Source organism: Bufo bufo, chromosome 1 (genome assembly GCF_905171765.1).
Source record: "Bufo bufo chromosome 1, aBufBuf1.1, whole genome shotgun sequence".
Lineage (NCBI taxonomy): Eukaryota > Metazoa > Chordata > Amphibia > Anura > Bufonidae > Bufo > Bufo bufo.
This window is the reverse complement of record NC_053389.1, coordinates 537,291,840-537,315,797: the sequence shown is the minus strand read 5'-3', so window position 1 is coordinate 537,315,797 and position 23,958 is coordinate 537,291,840.

The following is a 23,958-nucleotide window of genomic DNA, read 5'->3' as shown; positions in this document are numbered from 1 at the left end:
CAGGCCCTGCAAGTGCATAGTGTGACCAGCGCAACTCCTATCTGGTGTCACAGTAGATTACATTTAAAAAAATAAAAATTATTTTGACTGTAAAATATAGCAGTCAGTTGCCTGCATGCGTGTGTGTTTCAGGCCCTGCAAGTGCATAGTGTCACCAGCGCAACTCCTATCTGATGTCACAGTAGATTACATAAAAAAAAAAAAATATTTTGACTGTAATAGATTGAATATCAGTTAGTTGTCTGCAAGCGTGTGTGTCAGGCCTACAGCGTCTACTCTGCCAACTTCTGCCAGTGCACAGTGCCACTCATATCTGGTGTCACAGTAGCTTGCACTCATAGTACAACTAAACTAATCTAAAAAAAATGACAGGCAGAGGCAGGCCACCCCGCAAGGGCCATCGTGGTCGTGGTGCTGTGATTCCCTTTGGCCCTAGAATAATGCCCAGTGTTCAGAGGCCACGTACCCTGAACTCGAAAAGTTCAGAGGACATAGTTGACTGGCTAACACAGGACACCCAATCTTCTACAGCTTCCGCTCGGAACCTTGACGCACCATCCTCCTCCAGCTCAGCTTCGGGCACCTCTCAAGTTACCACTCGCCCGCCTGCCGCCACCACCAACACTAGCACCACAGCTGCTTCACTTGATCTGTCAGAGGAGTTATTTACACATCAGTTGGAAGAAATGAGTGATGCGCAACCATTATTGCCAGAGGATGTAGATAACAGGGATATGTCTCAGTCAGGCAGCATTACACACATGGATGTACAGTGTGATGATGATGATGTTGTACCCGCTGCTGCTTCCTTTGCTGAGTTGTCAGATACAAGTGAAGCGGTTGATGATGACGATGTGTCCGTGGATGTCATGTGGGTGCCCGCTCAAAGAGAAGAACAGTGGGAAAGTTCAGATGGGGAGACAGAGAGGAGGAGGAGACGAGTTGGAAGCATGGGGAGGTCGTCGCAAGGAGCTAGTGGCACATTTAGACAGCATGCATCGGCACCCGGGGTCAGCCAGACAGCACGCCAATCAATGCCAGAATGCCACCACCAGAATGCCATCATTGCAGAGCTCAGCAGTGTGGCACTTTTTTTGTGTGTCTGCGTCTGACAACAGCGATGCCATTTGCAACCTGTGCCAAAAGAAACTGAGTCGTGGGAAGTCCAACACCCACCTAGGTACAACTGCATTGCGAAGGCACATGATCTCACATCACAAACGCCTATGGAATCAACACATGAGTACAAGCAGCACACAAACTCAAAGCCGCCATCCTCCTCCTGGTCCAGCATCTTCAGCCACGTCAACCACTGCTGTCCTCCTTGCCCCCTCTCAACCATCCGCCACTCCGTCTCTCGCCTTGAGCAGTTCCTTCTCATCTGCCCACAGTCAGGTGTCTGTCAAGGACATGTTTGAGCGTAAGAAGCCAATTTCACAAAGTCACCCCCTTGCCCGGCGTCTGACAGCTGGCTTGTCGGAACTCTTAGCCCGCCAGCTTTTACCATACAAGCTGGTGGAGTCTGAGGCCTTAAAAAAATTTGTAGCTATTGGGACACCTCAGTGGAAGGTTCCCGGCCGAAATTTCTTTGCACAAAAGGCAATCCCCAACCTGTACTCGATTGTGCAAAAGGAAGTCATGGCATGTCTGGCACACAGTGTTGGAGCAAGGATCCATCTGACCACTGATACCTGGTCTGCAAAGCACGGTCCGGGCAGGTATATCACCTACACTGCGCATTGGGTAAGCCTGCTGACGGCTGCCAAGCATGGAATGCGTGGCTCTGCAGAGGAGTTGGTGACACCGCCACGACTTGCAGGCAGGCCTGCTGCCACCTCATCTACTCTTACTCCATCCTCTTTGATAACCTCCTCAGCTGAGTCCTCTTCTGCTGCTGCGTCTTGCTCCACATCAACTGCACTCCCCCAGCTTCCCAGGGGCTATTCCACATCCCGGATACGACAGTGTCACGCTGTCTTGGGGTTGACTTGCCTGAAAGCAGAGAGTCACACCGGACCAGCACTCCTGTACCCCCTGAATGCACAGGTGGATCAGTGGCTGACTCCACACCAACTGGAGATCGGCAAAGTGGTGTGTGACAATGGAAGCAATTTGTTGGCGGCATTGAATTTAGGCAAGTTGACACATGTGCTGTGCATGGCACATGTGTTGAATCTGATCGTACAACGCTTTGTGCATAAGTACCCAGGCTTACAGGACGTCCTCAAGCAGGCCAGGAAGGTATGTGGCCATTTCAGGCGTTCCTACACGGCCATGGCACACTTTTCAGACTCCTAATGTTCGACCGCCTGCTCCAACAAGAAAAAGCCATCAATGAGTATTTGTACGACCGGGGTGCTAGGACAGCCTCTGCGGAGCTGGGAATTTTTTTGCCACGTTACTGGACGCTCATGCGCAATGCCTGTAGGCTCATGCGTCCTTTTGAGGAGGTGACGAACCTAGTCAGTCGCACTGAAGGCACCATCAGCGACATCATCCCATTTGTTTTCTTCCTAGAGCGTGCCCTGCGAAGAGTGCTGGATCAGTCCGTAGATGAGCGTGAATAGGAAGAGTTGTGGTTACCATCACCACCAGAAACAGCCTTATCAGCATCGCTTGCTGGACCTGCGGCAACGCTGGAAGAGGAGTCTGAGGAAGAGGAGTCAGAGGAGGAATGTGGCTTTGAGGAGGAGGAGGAAGACCAACCACAGCAGGCATCCCAGGGTGCTCGTTGTCACCTATCTGGTACCCGTGGTGTTGTACGTGGCTGGGGGGAAGATCAGACCTTCAGTGAGATCAGTGAGGACGAGGAACGGGACATGAGTAGCTCGGCATCCAACCTTGTGCAAATGGGGTCTTACATGCTGTCGTGCCTGTTGAGGGACCCTCGTATAAAAAGGCTGAAGGAGAACGACCTGTACTGGGTGGCCACGCTACTAGACCCCCGGTATAAGCAGAAAGTGCCTGAAATGTTACCGAATTACCGGAAGTCAGAAAGGATGCAGCAGTTCCAAAATAAATTAAAAAGTATGCTTTACACTGTGTCACAGCACAACGGGAATCTAACAGGGGAAGAGGTGAAAGTAATCCTCCTCCTACCACGACCACGACGGCAAGGACAGGACGCTTTACAGACGTGTTGTTGATGGAGGACATGCAGAGCTTTTTAAGTCCTACGCATCGCCACAGCCCTTCGGGGTCTACCCTCAGAGAACGACTCGACCGACAGGTAGCAGACTACCTCGCCTTAACTGCAGATATCGACACTCTGAGGAGCGATGAACCCCTTGACTACTGGGTGTGTAGGCTTGACCTGTGGCCTGAGCTATCCCAATTTGCGATAGAACTTCTGGCCTGCCCCCCTTCAAGTGTCCTGTCCGAAAGCACCTTCTGTGCAGCAGGAGGTTTTGTCACTGAGAAGAGAAGTCGCCTAGGTCAAAAAAGTCTAGATTACCTCACCTTTATTAAGATGAATGAGGCATGGATCCTGAAGGGACTGACAGTGGGCGATACATTTGACTAAAAAAGTCCTGGTGATGAGATGAGCTGCCTTGGGCTAAAAATGGTCCACACGCTGCTGTATTTTATCTCTGCATGCCGGATGACTTGCATGACTTATCAGCCACCAACTAGGGTTCAAGCCGCAATGTTTCAGTGCACTTTCTGCCTGGAAAACATACATTTTTCTGGCCGCTGCTACAGCAGAGGCTGCAACAATACCAAATTTTCTGGCATGTGTACATGCCTAATTTTTCTGGCCTCTGGTGCTGCACTGTGGCTGCAAAAACCAAACCAAAAAAAAGGCACATACATGTGTCAATTCCCCTTCGTGATCGTTACCTTGTTGTGGTGAAGGGGCTTGCGTATCACAATGAATCGACCACCTCTATGAGTGTGTTGGCAATGGCAATGTTGGCACACCCCAGATGATAAGGTCGTTGCTTCATTGTGAACAGACCAAAAGCGATCGGCTGGATAATTTTGCATAGAAAAAATTAATTTTCTTTGTGATCATCTAAGGTGATCATTAAAGCCTACTAGGCAAACAATGGGCCCACACTGCAGAATCATTGTTTTCTGGGTCACTTAACTGTCACTGAACTACCTCAGCACGACCATAGGCTTTGAAAAAAAAAACATCGCCTGCAATCTCCCAAACGTCCGCACGAGCAGAGTCATCACTACACCAAGATTGACGCATAGAGGAATAAAATTTATGTCATGAGTGTGTCAACTATTGACAACTCTTTGCGGTTGTCTAAAATCTATTCCATACACGTCCCCTAATAGGGGACGTAACAGGGATTAAACTGATAGGAATAGTACTACTTAACACACCACTCATATCTGGTGGCACAGTACATTGCATGGCACACGCGCAGTGCCCCAAATTGGAAGTAGGAGGACCAACCAAGCATCTTTTTTCATCTCTCGGTTCCGAAAATCTATTCCATACACGTCCCCTGATAGGGGACGTAACAGGGATTAAACTGATAGGAATAGTACTACTTAACATACCACTCATATTGGGATTGCACAGTACATTACACGGCGCATGTGCAGTGCCCCAAATTGGAAGTAGGAGAACCGACCAAGCATCTTTTTCCATCTCTCGGTTCCTAAAATCTATTCCATAGACGACCCCTGATAGGGGACGTAACAGGGATTAAACTGATAGGAATAGTACTACTTAAACACTCCACTGATATCTGGTGGCACAGTACATTGCAAGGCGTACGCGCAGTGCCCCAAGTTGGAAGTAAGAGGACCGACCAAGCATCTTTTTCCATCTCCCGGTTTCTAAAATCTATTCCATACACTGGCCCCTGATAGGGGACAAAAGAGAGATTAAACTGTTAAGAACAGATTTTTTTTTTATTTAAACAAAAGAGGACAGCCTCTGCGGAGCTGGTTTTTTTTTTGCCGCGTTACTGAACGCTCATGCACAATGGCTGTAGGCTCATGCGTCCTTTTGCGGAGGTGACAAACCTGGTCAGTCAAACCCAAGGCAACATCATCGACCTCATCCCATATGCATTTTTTCTGGAGCGTGCCCTACGAAGAGTGCTGGATCAGGCCGTAGATGAGCATGAAGAGGAAGAGTTGTGGTCACCATCACCACCAGAAGCAGCCTTGTCGTCGTCGATTGCTGGACCTGCGGCAACGCAGAGAGAGGAGTCTGAAGAAGAGGAGTCAGAGTAGTAAGGTGGCTTTGAGGAGGTGGAAGACCAACCACAGCAGGCGTCCCAGGGGGCTTGTTGTCACCTTTCGGGGACCCTTGGTGTTGTACGTGGCTGGGTGGAGGAAAAGACATTCAATGACGTCAGTGAGGACAAGGAACGGGACATGGCTAGCTTGGTATCCAACCTTGTGCAAATGGGGAGTTTGCGGTTGTGCAAATGGACTGTTTGCGGTTGTTTGCGGTGCGTTAAACGGGGAGTTTGGTCTGTCATTGTGAAGCGGGCGTAACCCTTGCACTACCTGATCGATACAACATCATACCTGATCGTATACACACACTGAAAGTTTAAAAGCACGTTATTCCAAACAATTTAGGAATGTTAGGTGATTTATGCCCTTTACGTAATTTTCCATGGGAGTTTTGCCATGGATCCCCTTCCGGATGCCGAGCTACTCATGTCCCGTTCCTCGTCCTCACTGATCTCATTGAAGGTCTGTTCTTCCCCCCAGGTACGTAAAACACCACGGGTACCAGATAGGTGACAACGAGCACCCTGGGATGCCTGCTGTGGTTGGTCTTCCTCCTCCTCCTCAAAGCCACATTCCTCCTCTGACTCCTCTTCCTCAGACTCCTCTTCCAGCGTTGCCGCAGGGCCAGCAAGCGATGCTGATAAGGCTGTTTCTGGTGGTGATGGTGACCACAACTCTTCCTCTTCACGCTCATCTACGGCCTGATCCAGCACTCTTCGCAGGGCATGCTCCAGGAAGAAAACAAATGGGATGATGTCGCTGATGGTGCCTTCAGTGCGACTGACTAGGTTTGTCACCTCCTCAAAAGGACGCATGAGCCTACAGGCATTGCGCATGAGCGTCCAGTAACGTGGCAAAAAAATTCCCAGCTCTGCAGAGGCTGTCCTAGCACCCCGGTCATACAAATACTTGTTGATTGCTTTTTCTTGTTGGAGCAGGCGGTCGAACATTAGGAGTGTTGAATTCCAATGTGTCGGGCTTTCGCAAATCAAGCGCCTCACTGGCATGTTGTTTCGCCGCTGAACATCGGAAAAGTGCGCCATGGCCGTGTAGGAACGCCTGAAATGGCCACACACCTTCCTGGCCTGCTTGAGGACGTCCTGTAAGCCTGGGTACTTATGCACAAAGCGTTGTATGATCAGATTCAACACATGTGCCATGCACGGCACATGTGTCAACTTGCCCAAATTCAATGCCGCCAACAAATTGCTTCCATTGTCACACACCACTTTGCCGATCTCCAGTTTGTGCGGGGTCAGCCACTGATCCACCTGTGCGTTCAGGGTGGACAGGAGTGCTGGTCCGGTGTGACTCTCTGCTTTCAGGCAAGTAAACCTCAAAACGGCGTGACACTGTCGTATCCGGGATGTGGAATAGCCCCTGGGGAGCTGAGGGGGTGCAGTTGATGTGGAGCAAGACGCAGTAGCAGAAGAGGACTCAGCCGAGGAGGTTAGCGATGAGGATGGAGTAGGAGGAGTAGATGAGGTGGCAGCAGGCCTGCCTGCAAGTCGTGGCGGTGTCACCAACTCCTCTGCAGAGCCACACATTCCATGCTTGGCAGCCGTCAGCAGGTTTACCCAATGCGCAGTGTACGTGATATACCTGCCCTGACCGTGCTTTGCAGACCAGGTATCAGTGATCAGATGGACCCTTGCCTCAGCACTGTGTGCCAGACATGCCATGACTTCCTTTTCCACAATAGAGTACAGGTTGGGGATTGCCTTTTGTGAAAAGAAATTTCGGCCGGGTACCTTTCACTGCGGTGTCCCAATAGCTACAAATTTTTTTAAGGCCTCAGACTCCACCAGCCTGTATGGTAAAAGCTGGCGGGCTAAGAGTTCGACAAGCCAGCTGTGAGACGCCGGGCAAGGGGGTGACTCTGTGACATTGGCTTCTTACGCTCAAACATTTCCTTGACAGACACCTGACTGTGGGCAGATGAGCAGGAATTGCTGAAGGTGAGAGGCGGAGTGGCAGGTGGTTGAGAGGGGGCAAGTAGGACAGCAGTGGTTGACGTGGCTGAATATGCTGGACCAGGAGGAGGATGGTGGCTTTGAGTTTGTGTGCTGCTTGTACTCATCATGTGTTGATCCCATAGGCGTTTGTGATGTGAGATCATGTGCCTTCGCAAAGCAGTTGTACCTAGGTGGGTGTTGGACTTCCCATGACAAAGGTTGCAAATGGCATCGCTGTTATCAGAGGCAGACACACAAAAAAAAATGCAACACTGCTCAGCTTTGCAATGATGGCATTCTGGTGGTGGCAACAGCATGAGTTGATTGGCGTGCTGTCTAGCTGAACCCGGGTGCCGATACATGCTGTCTGACTGTGCCACTAGCTCCTTGCTTCCAACTCATCTCCTCCTCCTCTCTGTCTCCCCATCTGAACTTTCCCCCTGTTCTTTCTGAGTGTACTGGCAGTGGGCACAGTACACTCTGTGGGCCTGTCACACACTGGCAGGCAACTGCAATTATATTACAGAGAAAAAATTGTATTACTTTTTTATATGCAAGCTACTGTGCCACCAGATATGAGTGGTGGGCACTGGCAGTGGGCACAGTACACTCTGAGGGCCTGACACACACTGACAGGCAACTGCAATTATATTACAGACAAAAAATTGTATTAATTTTTTATCTGCAAGCTACTGTGCCACCAGATATAAGTGGTGGGCACTGGCAGTGGGCACAGTGCACTCTGTGGGCCTGAAACACACTGGCAGGCAACTGCAATTATATTACAGAGAAAAATTTGTATTACTTTTTTATCTGCAAGCTACTGTGCCACCAGATATGAGTGGTGGGCACTGGCAGTGGGCACAGTACACTCTGTGGGCCTGACACACACTGGCAGGCAACTGCAATATATATATATATATATATATATATATATATAAAGAAAAACAAGCAGACTGATGTACTAGCCCTAAAAAGGGCTTTTTGGGGTGCTGTCAGGACGCTGTCCTTACAGCAGATCAGATGAGTCTTTGAGGACTGGAGTGGACACAGAACACTGGCCTAGCTAACAATTTCCCTATTAATTCAGCAGCAGCACTCTCCCTGCTCTCACTAACACTGCAGCTTCAGAATGAATCTAAGATGGATGCTGTCCTTGCTTTTTGATAGGAGGTGGGAGGGTCTGGGAGGGAGGGTATGCTGATTGGCTGAAATGTGTCTGCTGACTGTGAGGTACAGGGTCAAAGTTTGCTTAATGATGACGTATAGGGGGCGGACCGAACATCGCATATGTTCGCCCGCCGCGGCGAACGCGAACAAGCGATGTTCGCCGTGAACTGTTCGGGACATCTCTAGTGTTATATACCAATAATATACCTTCTATATAGTTCATTTGGATAGTGCAGCATTTGTTTGTGGTTTTGTATGTGTATTAGCACAAAAAGAAAAAATACATTTGCTGCTCTGCTTTGCAGTGAGATATTTTACAGCCCAGTTTGCCGCGTGTTACTGGCAAAATAAAAATATATTTGCCGTCCAGCGTTGCACTTATCTGTTGAAAAGCCTGTTGTATTTTGTAAAAGTAAAAAAAAACTAGGGCCTAATTGCTCTTGTGCGGTGCAGTGCTATACTTTAACCCCAGTTTGCCGTATATTTTTGGCGGTATGGACCGAATTACGTAGTCGTGAAATTTTTTATGTGAAACAGGCTTTTTTTTGGGAAAACTGATGGGTGATTGTAGACTTTTTTCTGTATAAACGGATGATATATGTTGAAAAGCCTTTAGTGTAGTGTAGCCTTTAGTGTGACTCAGTTCGCCCAGGCAAACAAGGTGCAGAACAGCTTGAGACTGATGAGAGGGGTCGCATATGGCTTGCATACACTACATGCCTCCAACATAATTCTTGGATCTCTACCTGAAAATAATGAATTTGTTGTAAACCGCGAGAGGGGCATAGTTGGAGACATTGACTTCACAACAAATACAGAGCAGCGGAGTTCAGCCACCTCTATTTGCTTCCTGCTGTTTACTGCTCCTGAATTAAAATTGGGGCAACCAGCTTCAGCTTTGTCTGATGTGTATGCCTACAGAGTCCTTTTGTTATGGCTTTGCACACAGTTACTGTATATGTGGTGAAGCCCTTATCACGGTATGGACCGAATTACCTAGTGGTGAATTTTTTTTATGTGAAACAGTTTTTTGGGGGGGAAAATTGATGGGTGATTGTAGACTTTGCTCAGTATGAACCGATGTTATATGCTGAAAAGCCTTTAGTGTAGTAGAAAAGTGGGGGGGGGGAATTGCTGGGAAAATTGCTGGGTGATTGTAGACTTTGTTCTGTATGAACTAATGTTATATGTTGAAAAGTCTTTAGTGTAGTGTAGCCTTTAGTGTGACTCCATTCATCCAGGCAAACCAGATGCAGAACAGCGTGAGAGTGATGACAGGGGTTACACATGGCTTGCATACACTATATGCCTCCAACATAATTCTTGATATCTCTACATGAAAATAATGAACTTGCTGTAAATCGCGAGAGGGGCATAAATGGAGACATTGACTTCACAAAAGATACATAGCAGCGGAGTTCAGCCACCTCTATTTGCTTCTCGCTGTTTACTGCTCCTGAATTAAAATTGGGGCAACCAGCTTCAGCTTCCTCTGATGTGTATGCCTACAGAGTCCTTTTGTTATGGCTTTGCACAGGGAGCAAGAATGTTAGCAACAATTCTGATGAAACTCCTGATCTTAAGAAACTGGACTTGGACTAAAAAGCAGAGGTTCTCCTTTTGCACACTCTTGTGTGCTGTGGAGATCGAATGCAGACGGAGCAGATAAAAACACATGAATATTTTCAACTTACGGAAGCTGCTTGATTTAACCCCTTAAGGATCAGCGCCGTACACGTACGTGGGCTGATCGGGCGAGTGCAGGAGCTGAGCCCGCCCAATCAGCGCAGGGGTCCGGCAGTCACTGATAACATGAATATTTTCAACTTACTGAAGCTGCTTGATTTAATTGTGAATAGATGGTAAAGGCAAAGTCTGCTGGTGGGCTGTCATCAGCATCTTCATTATGTTTGCTGCTGGACCCAAGATGACGTAATTCTGTCCATACAGCAAAAGGAGGTCTACAATCACCCATCAATTTTTCCGAAAAAAGCCTGTTTCACATTTCAATAATGAAAGGATAATGGAATTCGGTTAATTTGGTTATTGTTCTGACGGATCAGAGGAAGTGCAAAATAATCAGTGACGTCAACACAAACTTACTGCTGACACCCTCTCCACTCTGTCGTGGGGCTCTACTTGTATAACCATTTAATAGAACAGGTTCTGTAGACATCCATGTGGAATCAGCTGATGACGGTGTAAAAGGAGTGAGCTCATACCGTACTTGAGTTATTTGGTCAGTTTTGGCCCCGTGACTGCCCAAATAAGTGAAGTGTGCAGTGATTCTAAGAGCGACGCCTGTCATCTGCATGTCATATGGACTCACAGTACTCCCTATGCATGTTACTGCAAGGCACAGTCTTCTACACCACTATAAAGGCTCTCTGCAGCCAAAATAGCTGTTTTGTAACTTAATTCACCACAAATTTATTCAGATCAAACCCAAATTTTCCCAAAACATTCACCGAACCAGCAAATAGAAATTTTGCAAAATGTTTAACTTTTTTTTTTTTTAAGTTTAAGTTGGTGTTGAGGGCAAAAAAATACCAGGACAAAAGCTGTGTGAGAAAGAGCCCTTAAAGTGTTTTCTGTGATATAACATTTATGGGACATCATACATTAATGTCACATTCTATAAGTATGATATGAATAGAATATTTTGGAAAACCGTTATAAATGATAGTCTCCTTCCCTTGAGATCCAAGTGTGATAGGTGAGAAGCATATAGAGCCTAATCTGTGCCTATGCAGTGATGGCTAACCTCCGGCACTCCAGCTGTGGTGAAACTACGACTCCTGGCATGCTCCATTCTTTTCTATGGAGTTTTGAGAAAAGCCAAGGAAGTGTACATCTTGGGAGTTGTAGTTTTACCACAGCTGGACTGCCTGAGGTTAGCCATCACATGCCTATAGGTAGCTTTATCTAAACCTCCTTTTGTACAATAGAGCTATTATTAAATTGTAGATCCTCTATTGATCTACCCCAGTCTGCTTAGCAAAGCTGACAAGTGAGAAAACATTAGCTTATAGTGACTGATATACATATAGCCTCCCCTCTGTGGGATGATCTACACTAAGACATATTTGGTTTTTTAACCTCACTGTGTTTACCTTTCTTATGTTTTTCTCTATTCTCTGATGTCCACTGATTACGGTCTATTATTATTATTTTTGTGTACATTAAATACATTTATCATGCTCTGAATACAGTACACGTCTATTGGTGCTCATTCTTCTGCACTTCTTAGATCACAAATTGAGTAATGCATAATAAAATTATTTTACAAAGGGGCTTGCATAAATATATGTGATTTCTACTGAAGCAACTTCATACCAATTGTAGATATTTGTGCAACAAATCTGTCACATATTAATATACCCATAGATAAGTATTTTCTACCAGTATTTGTAAGCCAAAATCTGAAGTAGAACCTACAGAGAAAGTATAATGGAAACATTGTGTTCCTCTTTGTTCCATGTCCTAGAACCATTACTGGTTTTGACTTAGAAAAAGATGCGTTTTATATGTTATAGAAGTCATTAGCATCCACATTCCTATTAAACTGTTTAATGTTTATGTGTCAAACTGTTAAATAGTAGGAATATCCATTGGAAGTATCCATTGTCACATATTTCAGAGCTGACTATTATTTCCTGAACATATAATGCTGGAAAATGAGATTATGATGCTTTCTACCAGTGTGAAGCTATACCCAACCTTAATTAGCGCAGATCCTTTTTTATCCATGGCTCTACAAGGAAGGAATTGCTGCTCTGATTTGTAACAAATTGCTCTGACATTTTTGGTAATAGCACACTAGTTTCTGTAATCCTTTTATTGAATGAGTCTAAGTAATAGCATTACTCGAGCCTTTGAAATATTGACAAATGGAAAAGAAATCAAACCTTTGGAGAATCTTCAGTTGTTAAATGAGGCAATGTGCTATGAAATAGATTGAAGATATTTGCTCACTGAATACAAAATAAATGTATCAGTCTACATTTCATTACAAATATTCCACTTCCGAGGTCTTGAAGAAAGGCATATACCTGTACTTGAATAAATGACACATATTTCTATCTAGATACAAAATCACAATGCTGTACAGTTTTCACAGAAAATAATGTAGTTTGACACTTTTAAAGGGTCTTTCTAATTCTTTAAGACTGATGACCTATCAATTTCAAAACGGTGGAGGTTCAGCTATCAGCACCCCCGCCAACCAGATATTTAAAATGGCATGATGGAGGGGAATTGCTGTGACTTCTTTACTGCTTACATTGTTCCATATAAAACCATTAGGGTTGAGCAAATCGAAGTATCCAAAGTGGACTTCGATCTAAATTTCAGGGAAAATTTGATTTGCTGCAAAGCAGAATCAATTTTCCCTGAAATGGCATAAAAAAACTAACAAACCAAAAAAACATACTCACCTCATCCATTTAAACGCAAAGAGGTCTATGCGGCAACTTGATTGAAGATCCCGCACAAATCTTCAATCTCGTGCACGGTGATATATGACATCACCACGCCAGCCAGCGTGATTACATTTTGCACAGGATCTCCAATCAAGATAGCCGAGGAAGCCTTTTCGTGCTCAAACTGATGAAGAGAGTATAATTTTTTTAATCCCTGAAAGGCCTCCATTTTTACAACAGATGCCGCGATCAGCAATGAACACTTGAGGGGTTCAATGACTGGGCGGCACAATTGCCATTACCTGTCATTGCGCCTGCTACATACAAAGAAAAGCACTTTGTGAAGAAGTAATTAGCCACGAACTGTATTTCTTTGTGAAATTCGGCAAAGAAGCAGAATTGAAGCTTTTATAACTTCACTCATCACTAAAGACCATGTACACACATAATTATGGTATTGTTTTTATGGTGTATACCATGCAGTATAAGTCGCAGAAGAACCTGTCAGTCAATGTGAATATTACAATGTAACATTTTTACAGTTTTTAAATGCTTTTACACAATATAAAGGCTTCTGTACATGGCAGAAATGAATGGGCATTGTTAGGCTTCTAGCTGCTATTGCAGCCATTGGCACTGATGGGCCGACAGATGGAGAATTCCCTATTGACAATGGCGTTAATGGATTTAATAGCCAGGATCGGAAATGATATTGCTGGTACAACTTTTTAACTAGCACCATGTAAGTAACATGAAATGCATTGAAATGCATAACCTTATATGAATAAAGAACTCTTTTGAATTCTTTGGCGCTCTTGTTTCTTCAGTCCACATACAGAATTTTGAAGTATTTTTATTGGCTTTGCTATATATAATTTAGATATCAGGATACACCTTCAGGTTGATGCCTTCTGTCAACTTCAGTAGCTTGCAGCTGTGGTCACCTTTAAGAGAAGTCTCCACAAGCAAAATATTTGTGCCAACACAGATGCAAAACTTAAAAAGGTACTGTCTGTGATCTGTATACTAGTGTGTAACTGTGTGTAAGTCCTGACAATACTATCCTAGAGGAGCACCATCCTGTTTTTCTTGCTTTATTGTTAGTACCACATGAGTGGCATAGCATAGCACGTCGCATTAACAACCTCCTGCCTGCAACATAAAGTATTTATACAGTTCCAGTGGTTAATAAATTTGCCATATTTTCTAAAACATCTCTTTTCTAGGTGCCTTTTAAAAGTGTATGTGTCTAAAACACATAATACACATGGCACAAGCAAAATACTACACTTTGAAAGATTTATAATCAAAATGTTTCCTGTTGCTTTATATTACTAGAGTCAGCTACACTATTAGTTGTTATAGTTTTCATCGATTTATATTGTTTTCAACATGGCAAATCTGATATGTGTACACAGCTAAGGCATTTTTCTCAAAATTATTTCAAAGAAAATAACTTCTTAAAGAAGTTGTGCAGATCCGCAAAACAAGGATACCGGCCGCGTTCGTTCTGCATTTTACGGCCCACACATGGCCACACATGATAGAAATGCCTATTCTTGGTGCTCTATTTGTTTTGCGGGGCTGTGGAATGGAACTACGGATGCAGACAGCACACAGTGTGCTGTCCGCATCTTTTCCTTCCCCATTGAAATGAATGGGTCCGCACCCATTCTGCAAAACTGTGGAACGGATGCGGTGCAAGAATAACTGACGCGTGAATGGATCCTAATAGAGATGTATCCTGTCCAACAGATATCACTGTTAGATCACTTTCCCAAAATACCTCCAATTCTAAAGTTAATAGCCTACGATTTTGTCTAGTTTTAATTTTAAGTTGCTGTTAGTTATGACTTATTGTGGACCCATGTAATACAGGACACACAAGCTCACAGTGCTTATTTTTTTTCACTTCAATAACCACTCCTCTATGTGCAGTGTCAATTACAGTGGCAGTTATGGATGGATTGACAGACAGTCAGACAGACAGATGATAAGCAGATAAACATAATACTGCATTTTGCTCTAACAAATGATGGACATTAATACACATTGTGTCTATTATAAATTAAGTTACGCAGAGCATTTTGAATATGTGGAGGAAGAAAATGAACTGGTTAGTGTCATATGTCTGGCAAATGTCAGGACACATCTCACTGCCCTAAGGCATGATGGGGCAGCAGTCACATGACAAACCAGAAAGTAGGATTCAAGCATGAGATATATGAGAAAACTGCAAATTAGGTAAATTTGAAAAAAAGAGGGCAGGGAAACAAGTCAAGGAGAAATTACAGCTAAAGTACTTAAATATACACTTTAGAATGAAAAGTAGTTTAGGGCACAACCCCTTTAAGGATTTTTTATATTGAAAATCACTGTGCATATAATATGCTCAACTAATAAAATAGGCTAGACATCTATAAATTATGTGAAAGCAGCAGCAGTAGTTGTAACATACAGACTTATGTAATGCTTACAAACAGAAAGGGAATGACTAGAGTTTTATATGGGAAATAAGAAATGTGTGAAAATGAAATTTTAGATAGAAATCAGTGAAGTACAGGTAATGCAACCCTTGAGTAATGGAAAAGTAATTTTTAAAATATATTTCAACAGTGGGGGCTGCAAAAAATTCTTTTCAACCATAAAGAAATAGAGAAAAGCATTAACAATCTCAAACATTTGGAAGTTCTCTGAACACATTCATCAAGTAGGAAGTTACACTATTTTTCAGAAAACTTTTTAAAAGAAGCATTATGTCTGACAAGATAAATATATGTATGACAAAATTTAACTATACAACTAGTTACCATGCTCAACTGTGTACAACTGTGGTGGGTTAGTATAACACAATACGAGTTCACTCACATGTACGCCAATTCAGCCGCCTTATGTATACTGTGGTGTACTGGGTTCCTTTCCTCTCACACAGCATTTAGCGCAAGTGCGCTTCTTACCAGTTGTTTGTGGTTCCGTTTGTGGAGTGGTACCTGCTGGAATCCAAACTGTATACGGGCGGCCCCACGAGTAATCTCCCGCTGGTGGCGGCACCTCACGCCTGCGTGGTGTGAATTTCCGGACGCCAGTGGACCCACAGGTTGTTTCTCACTAGTACGACACTTTGCGCATGCATGATTTGGTTTTCCAGTCGCCAAGGTGTATCTTTTTTGTATGTTTTTAGTAGAGGTGGGACGAATCCAATTTTTTTCAACTCCGAATCCGAAAAGGTTCTCGAATATATTGAATCTTTCAAATCTCGAATCCTACGAATCCTGTACATAATTGTGTGAACGGTGTAAGAAACAAAGTCAGACTGCGTCAGTTTGTCTGAACCTCCACCTCCCAGTCACGGTCACACCCTCTATGACCGCGATCGTTACGCCTCTGCATCTATCGCTACAGAACATACAGGGTAATACAGCGCCACATACCTCTTACATCCAGTGACATCTCCTTTGATGTAGATGTTCTCTTTCCTCATCTTCTCCTTTCAGATCTTCAGACCAGACCACAATTTTTCAGCCATTTTTTGTCTCTGCAGTTTGAAAAAAAAAAATCTTAGTTTACTACTTTTCCATCATCCTCCCATCTGCTGGACAAATCATGCTAACACCCCCAATACTGTTCCACTGTGCTCCCCAATACTATACTGCAGAAACAGATAATACCCCTGATAATACTAGTACCACACAGAGCCCCCCATATAAAATACCCCTTCTTTGTGGCCTCAGTAGATGCCCCCATAGTGCCCCCCCAATAATGTGCCAATAAGAAGTGGCCCCACAGTGCCACCCAATAATGTGCCAGTAAGTGTCCCCATAGATGCCCCCCTAATCATGTGCCAGTATCAAATGCCTCTCTCCTCCCCCCATGTGCCAGTATCAAGTGCAGAGTGCCTCTCTCCTCCCCCCATGTGCCGGTATCATAGTGCCATCTCCCTCCCAATGTGCCAGTATTATAGTGCCATCTCCCCCCCATAATGTGCCAGTATCATAATGCCATCTCCCCCCATAATGTGCCAGTATCATAGTGCCATCTCCCCTCATAATGTGCCAGTATCATAGTGCCTCCCGCCAATGTGCCAGTAGTATCAGTGCCATCTCCCCCCATAATGTGCCAGTGTCATAGTGCCTCCCCCCAATGTGCCAGTAGTATCATAGTGCCATCTCCCCCCATAATGTGCCAGTAGTATCATAGTGCCTCTCACCTTTCCCCCTCGCCAATGTGCCAGTAACAGATAAAAAAAATAATATATAACTTTTACTCAGGGCTTTTTTTTCTCAGAGAAAAGGTGGTGGAACTAACCCCCCTCCCCTGGCCATGCCCCTACCCACCCCTAGGACCACCCCCTAAAACCTCCCCTTTAGAGAACAGGGATGCAAGTAAAATTTGGGGGGCTATAAAAGTCCAGCCCAGCAAAGAAACCCCCCAGATGGGGATGGCACTGTTAATGGGGGATCTGGGGATGGCACTGTTATGGGGTGGAGGATCTGTGGATGGCACTGTTATGGGGGATCTGTGGATGGCATCCACAGATCCCCCATCCTATAACAGTGCCATCCACAGACCCCCCCATCCTATAACAGTGCCATCCACAGACCCCCCCACCCCATAACAGTGCTATCCACAGACTCCCCCCTTAACAGTGCCATCCACAGACCCCCCCACCCCATAACAGTGCCATCCACAGACCCCCCCTTAACAGTGCCATCCACAGACCCCCCACTCCATAACAGTGCCATCCACAGACCCCCCCCACCCCATAACAGTGCCATCCACAGACCCCCCATCCCATAACAGTGCCATCCACAGACCCCTCCACCCCATAAGAGTGCCATCCACAGACCCCCCCACACCATAACAGTGCCATCCACAGACCCCCCCACCCCATAACAGTGCCATCCACAGACCCCCCCACCCCTTAACAGTGTCATCCACAGACCCCCCATTGCCACTCCAGTACAGTTATAAAATGTGTAATTCAATTAATAATGATTCATGCTGCCCCCTCTGTAGTATAACATTCAATATATCCTACTCACAGGTCTACTGTTATATCGTATTCGTAATGCAGGCCGGCCGGGCAGACGAGTGGCAGAGTGACTGACTGACGTCACGTGCCTGCGCCGCCTGCTTCATTCATAAAGTAGGACGGGCAGGCACGTGACATCAGTCAGTCACTCTGCCGCTCGTCTGCCCGGCCGGCCTGCATTACGATATAACAGTAGCCCTGTGAGTAGGATATATTGAATGTTATACTACAGAGGGGGCAGCATTATTCATTATTAATTGAATTACACATTTTATAACTGTACTGGAGCGGCGGGGAGGGGGCACAGTGAACGCACCAGCCCCCAGCTCATCCTCCCAGTCCCTCCCCGCTGATACATCGCAGCCTATCAGAGGAACAGGGAAAGGAAACACCTCTCCCCTGTTGCAGAAGCGAAGCGCTCATCTTCTAGAGTGCCCTGCCGCCGCCACCACCAGTCTGGGCACCACCGGGATTCGTCAGATTCGTATCCGGTAAATTACGTCGGGATTCGAGTCCACGAATCCCACGAATCCAGAAAGATTCGAGGGATTCGTGGATTCGATGAATCCCCCGTTCCATCTGTAGTTTTTAGCAATCTGGAATTTAGTAGTCTGTTAGTGTAACACGGAATCTTCAGAAGGATGCAGTTGTTATTATCGCCAATGGTGCCACCACCAGCGGTAGATTACTCGTGGGGCCACCCGTATACAGTTTGGATTCCAGCAGGTACCACTCCACTGACGGAAACACAAACAACTGGTAAGAAGCGCACTTGCGCTAAACGCTGTGTGAGAGGAAAGGAACCCAGTACACCACAGTATACATAAGGCGGCTAAATTGGCGAACATGTGAGTGAACTCGTATTGTGTTATACTAACCCACCACAAGTAATCACCAAATGCACTAAGATATGGGCAGCCGTATATACAAACTGGATTCCAAAAAAGTTGGGACACTAAACAAATTGTGAATAAAAACTGAATGCAATGATGTGGAGATGGCAAATGTCAATATTTTATTTGTAATAGAACGTAGATGACAGATCAAACGTTTAATCCGACTAAATGTATCTTTTTAAAGGAAAAATACGTTGATTCCAATTTTCACGGTGTCAACAAATCTCAAAAAAGTTGGGACAAGTAGCAATAAGAGGCTGGAAAAAGTAAATTTGAGCATAACGAAGAGCTGGAAGACCAATTAACACTAATTAGGTCAATTGGCAACATGATTGTGTATAAAAAGAGCTTCTCAGAGTGGCAGTGTCTCTCAGAAGCCAAGATGGGTAGAGGATCACCAATTCCCACAATGTTGCGCAGAAAGATAGTGGAGCAATATCAGAAAGGTGTTACCCAGCGAAAAATTGCAAAGACCTTGCATCTATCATCATCAACTGTGCATAACATCATCCGAAGATTCAGAGAATCTGGAACAATCTCTGTGCGTAAGGGTCAAGGCCGTAAAACCATACTGGATGCCCGTGATCTCCGGGCCCTTAAACGACACTGCACCACAAACAGGAATGCTACTGTAAAGGAAACCACAGAATGGGCTCAGGAATACTTCCAGAAACCATTGTCAGTGAACACAATCTACCATGCCATCCACCGTTGCCAGCTGAAACTCTACAGTGCAAAGAAGAAGACATTTCTAAGCAAGATCCACAAGCTCAGGCGTTTTCACTGGGCCAGGGATCATTTTAAATGGAGTGTGGCAAAATGGAAGACTGTTCTGTGGTCAGACGAGTCACGATTCGAAGTTCTTTTTGGAAATCTGGGACGCCATGTCATCCGGACCAAAGAGGACAAGGACAACCCAAGTTGTTATCAACGCTCAGTTCAGAAGCCTGCATCTCTGATGGTATGGGGTTGCATGAGTGCGTGTGGCATGGGCAGCTTGCATGTCTGGAAAGGCACCATCAATGCAGAAAAATATATTCAGGTTCTAGAACAACATATGCTCCCATCCAGACGTCATCTCTTTCAGGGAAACCCTGCATTTTTCAACAAGATAATGCCAGACCACATTCTGCATCAATCACAACATCATGGCTGCGTAGGAGAAGGCCACTGAAATGGCCAGTCTGCAGTCCAGATCTTTCACCTATAGAGAACATTTGGCGCATCATAAAGAGGAAGGTGCAACAAAGAAGGCCCAAGATGATTGAACAGTTAGAGGCCTGTATTAGACAAGAATGGGAGGGCATTCCTATTTCTAAACTTGAGAAACTGGTCTCCTCGGTCCCCAGACGTCTGTTGAGTGTTGTAAGAAGAAGGGGAGATGCCACACAATGGTGAAAATGGCCTTGTCCCAACTTTTTGGGGATTTGTTGACACCATGAAATTCTGATTCAACATATTTTTCCCTTAAAATGGTACATTTTCTCAGTTTAAACTTTTGTTCCGTGATTTATGTTCTATTCTGAATAAAATATTAGAAGTTGGCACCTCCACATCATTGCATTCAGTTTTTATTCACGATTTGTATAGTCTCCCAACTTTTTTGGAATCCGGTTTGTATATTATACCTCAATCAGCCCCTATATATGTGCAGATACATTGGACAATAACCCAAGGTGTATAGGACTTTGCATTATCATCTACAGTCTGTACTATAGAGTACAGGATATTATAATCTAATCTATAAATAAGATAAAGGATCACAGTTATAAAACTGTGAGCTGCGAGAGCTCCGCAACCCACTATATAGGAGGGACCGTGACTATTTTAGTAGTATATTGCTATTATAGGTGTGTTTTTATAGTTAGGAATAAACAAGCAATATTTGACTTCTTGTGAGCCGACCACTAGTATATTTGTTATGTTTTAAACAGAAATATACTCTTTGCTTTTTTTTTTCTTCTTTCTGCTGTTTTGTTTTTCTCAGAAAGATAAAACATGGTTAATAGCTTCTGAGAATTTTTTCTTTTCTTATTTGTGGCTCAAACAGTTCCTTATACCTTACAGTTCCTTATATATAGTTCCTTTTAACCCTTCCCAAACATCTAAAGTCTCATCCTATTGTTATCAAGTCTTATACACACACCTAAAGAATTATTAGGAACACCATACTAATACGGTGTTGGACCCCCTTTTGCCTTCAGAACTGCCTTAATTCTATGTGGTATTGATTCCACAAGGTGCTGATAGCATTCTTTAGAAATGTTGGCCCATATTGATAGGATAGCGTCTTGCAGTTGATGGAGATTTGAGGGATGCACATCCAGGGCAAGAAGCTCCCGTTCTACAACATCCCAAAGATGGTCTATTGGGTTGAGATCTGGTGAATGTGGGGGCCATTTTAGTACAGTGAACTCATTGTCATGTTCAAGAAACCAATTTGAAATGATTCGAGCTTTGTGACATGGTGCATTATCCTGCTGGAAGTAGCCATCAGAGGATGGATACATGTTCTCATTCTGTTTACGCCAAATTCGGACTCTACCATTTGAATGTCTCAACAGAAATCGAGACTCATCAGACCAAGCAACATTTTTCCAGTCTTCAACAGTCCAATTTTGGTGAGCTCGTGCAAATTGTAGTCTCTTTTTCCTATTTGTAGTGGAGATGAGTGGTACCCGGTGGGGTCTTCTGCTGTTGTAGCCCATCTGCCTCAAGGTTGTGCATGTTGTGGCTTCACAAATGCTTTGCTGCATACCTCGGTTGTAACGAGTGGTTATTTTAGTCGACGTTGCTCTTTTATCAGCTTGAAGCAGTCGGCCCATTCTCCTCTGACCTCTAGCATCCACAAGGCATTTTTGCCCACAGGACTGCCGCATACTGGATGTTTTTCCCTTTTCACACCATTCTTTGTAAACCCTAGAAATGGTTGTGCGTGAAAATCCCAGTAACTGAGCAGATTGTGAAATACTCAGACCGGCCCGTCTGGCACCAACAACCATGCCACGCTCAAAATTGCTTAAATCACCTTTCTTTCCCATTCTGACATTCAGTTTGGAGTTCAGGAGATTGTCTTGACCAGGACCACCCCCCTAAATGCATTGAAGCAACTGCCATGTGATTGGTTGACTAGATAATTGCATTAATGAGAAATAGAACAGGTGTTCCTAATAATTGTTTAGGTCAGTGTAAATCACCCCTCCCCATGATTTCATATTTGTCACTAAATGGAGAATGACTTCAGTGCCATGTCTTACAACTACTAATAGGAATTCATTTTCTTTTTGTAAATACTTTATTTATCTTTTTTTCAATGACATCTTAACATAATGAGCACAGATAACAAGTAGTGCATAAAATCCCTGGACATCCTGATACTATATTCATGTTCTTCTAAGGGGTGGGGGGTCACTATTACAGTGTATCTCAGTACTATATCCAGGGAGTGAGTCCTAGAATCTCACAATTACCTATTATGACATCCATTGTTTCCCACAGATTCCCACGACTGCCAGATTTTCAGAGATCCGTCATGGCTTCTGTTTAGCCAACTAGACATTTCTTCAAACTGATATATCTGATTTACTTTAACCCTCAATTCCTGTATGGAGGGGGGATGAACATCCAACCAATGCAATAGTATAAGTACTTTAACTGCTGCTATGAGGGGAGTCACTAGATTTCTCTTTGATGGGGTATGCTGGCTGGATGAATTAGAGAAAACAACCATCTCCAGAGTGATTTGGAAGTCTGGTGTAGTAAGATAAAATGACCATCTCCAGAGTGATTTGGAAGTCTGGTGTAGTAATTTTCTTGATCTCTTTACTTATCCCTTCCCAGTATGGTACAATTAGAGGGGATTGCCTACCATATGTGTAACAAAGAACCTACCTCTCCTCTGCATCTCCAGCACCGCTGGGTAGTAGACAGACCTCTTTTGAAGAGGAACACTGAGGTCCAGTACCACCTGGAAAGGAGCTCAAAATGATTCTCCTGCAGGCGAACACATAGTGAGAAACCGTGTGAGGACGTCAGGATCCTTTTTGTCTCCTGTTCCGTCAAGACTATATTCAGCTCTTTCTCCCACTCCACCAGGTATGATAGTTTTATGGACTCCCCCTGGCCTCTGAGGAAAGAGTAGAGCACCAAGACTTTTCTTTGTTTGATTATTGGTGTTGTTACCAGCTTCTGAAATTCTGTTAAAGGTCTCTGAAACAGGTATTTCTCTGTCGCTCTCCTGCACACAGTTCGCAAGTGAGTGTCTGCTAAAAACAATGTAAGGGACTTTCTTGTTGATTCATGGATCCCTTCCTTTAAGAAATGTTCTGTGTTTGCCATGAAGTCTCCTATTCTGATCTGTGATAAGGATGACCAGATCTCTGGAAATGCTTTCTCCGAGAGTTCCAGTAAATCTAGCAGGAGACTCACTGGCATCAATGGAGATGGAACTGGGACTAGGTTTCTATTTTTAGACAGCCACGTCTCGTATACCCCCCTAAACATGGTATCAGAGTCTGCTAGTTTATGTGCCTTTTTGTTCTGCAACCATAGGCATTTCTGATATAGTGTGCCTATGCTATATTCGCATAATTATTTTACATCTGGTTGTCTTTTTGGCTCCACCACTAGTTCTAGCCATCTGTTTAATTGTGTAGCTTCATAATATGTGGCCACATCTGGAAGCCCTAATCCGCCACTTTCTCTGTACCTGATTAAGGTGTTATAGGAAATACGTGGTATCCTACCTCCCCAATGGTATCTAGAAAACATATTTTTGATGTCTGAAAAGAACCTTAATGGTAAGTGTATAGAAACATAGAAACATAAAATGTGTCAGCAGATAAGAACCATTTGGCCCATCTAGTCTGCCCAATATACTGAATACTATGATTAGCGCTTGGCCTTATCTTATATGAAGGATGGCCTTATGCCTATCCCATGCATGCTTAAACTCCTTCACTGTATTTGCAGCTACCACTTATACAGGAAGGCTATTCAATGCATCCACTACTCTCTCAGTAAAGTAATACTTCCTGATATTACTTTTAAACCTTTGCCCCTCTAATTTAAAACTATGTCCTCTTGTAACGGTTTTTCTTCTTTTAAATATTCTCTCCTCTTTTACCTTGTTGATTCCTTTTATGTATTTAAAAGTTTCTATTATATCCCCTCTGTCTCGTCTTTCTTCCAAGCTATACATGTTAAGGTCCTTTAATCTTTCCTGGTAAGTTTTATCCTGCAATTCATGTACTAGTTTAGTAGCTCTTCTCTGA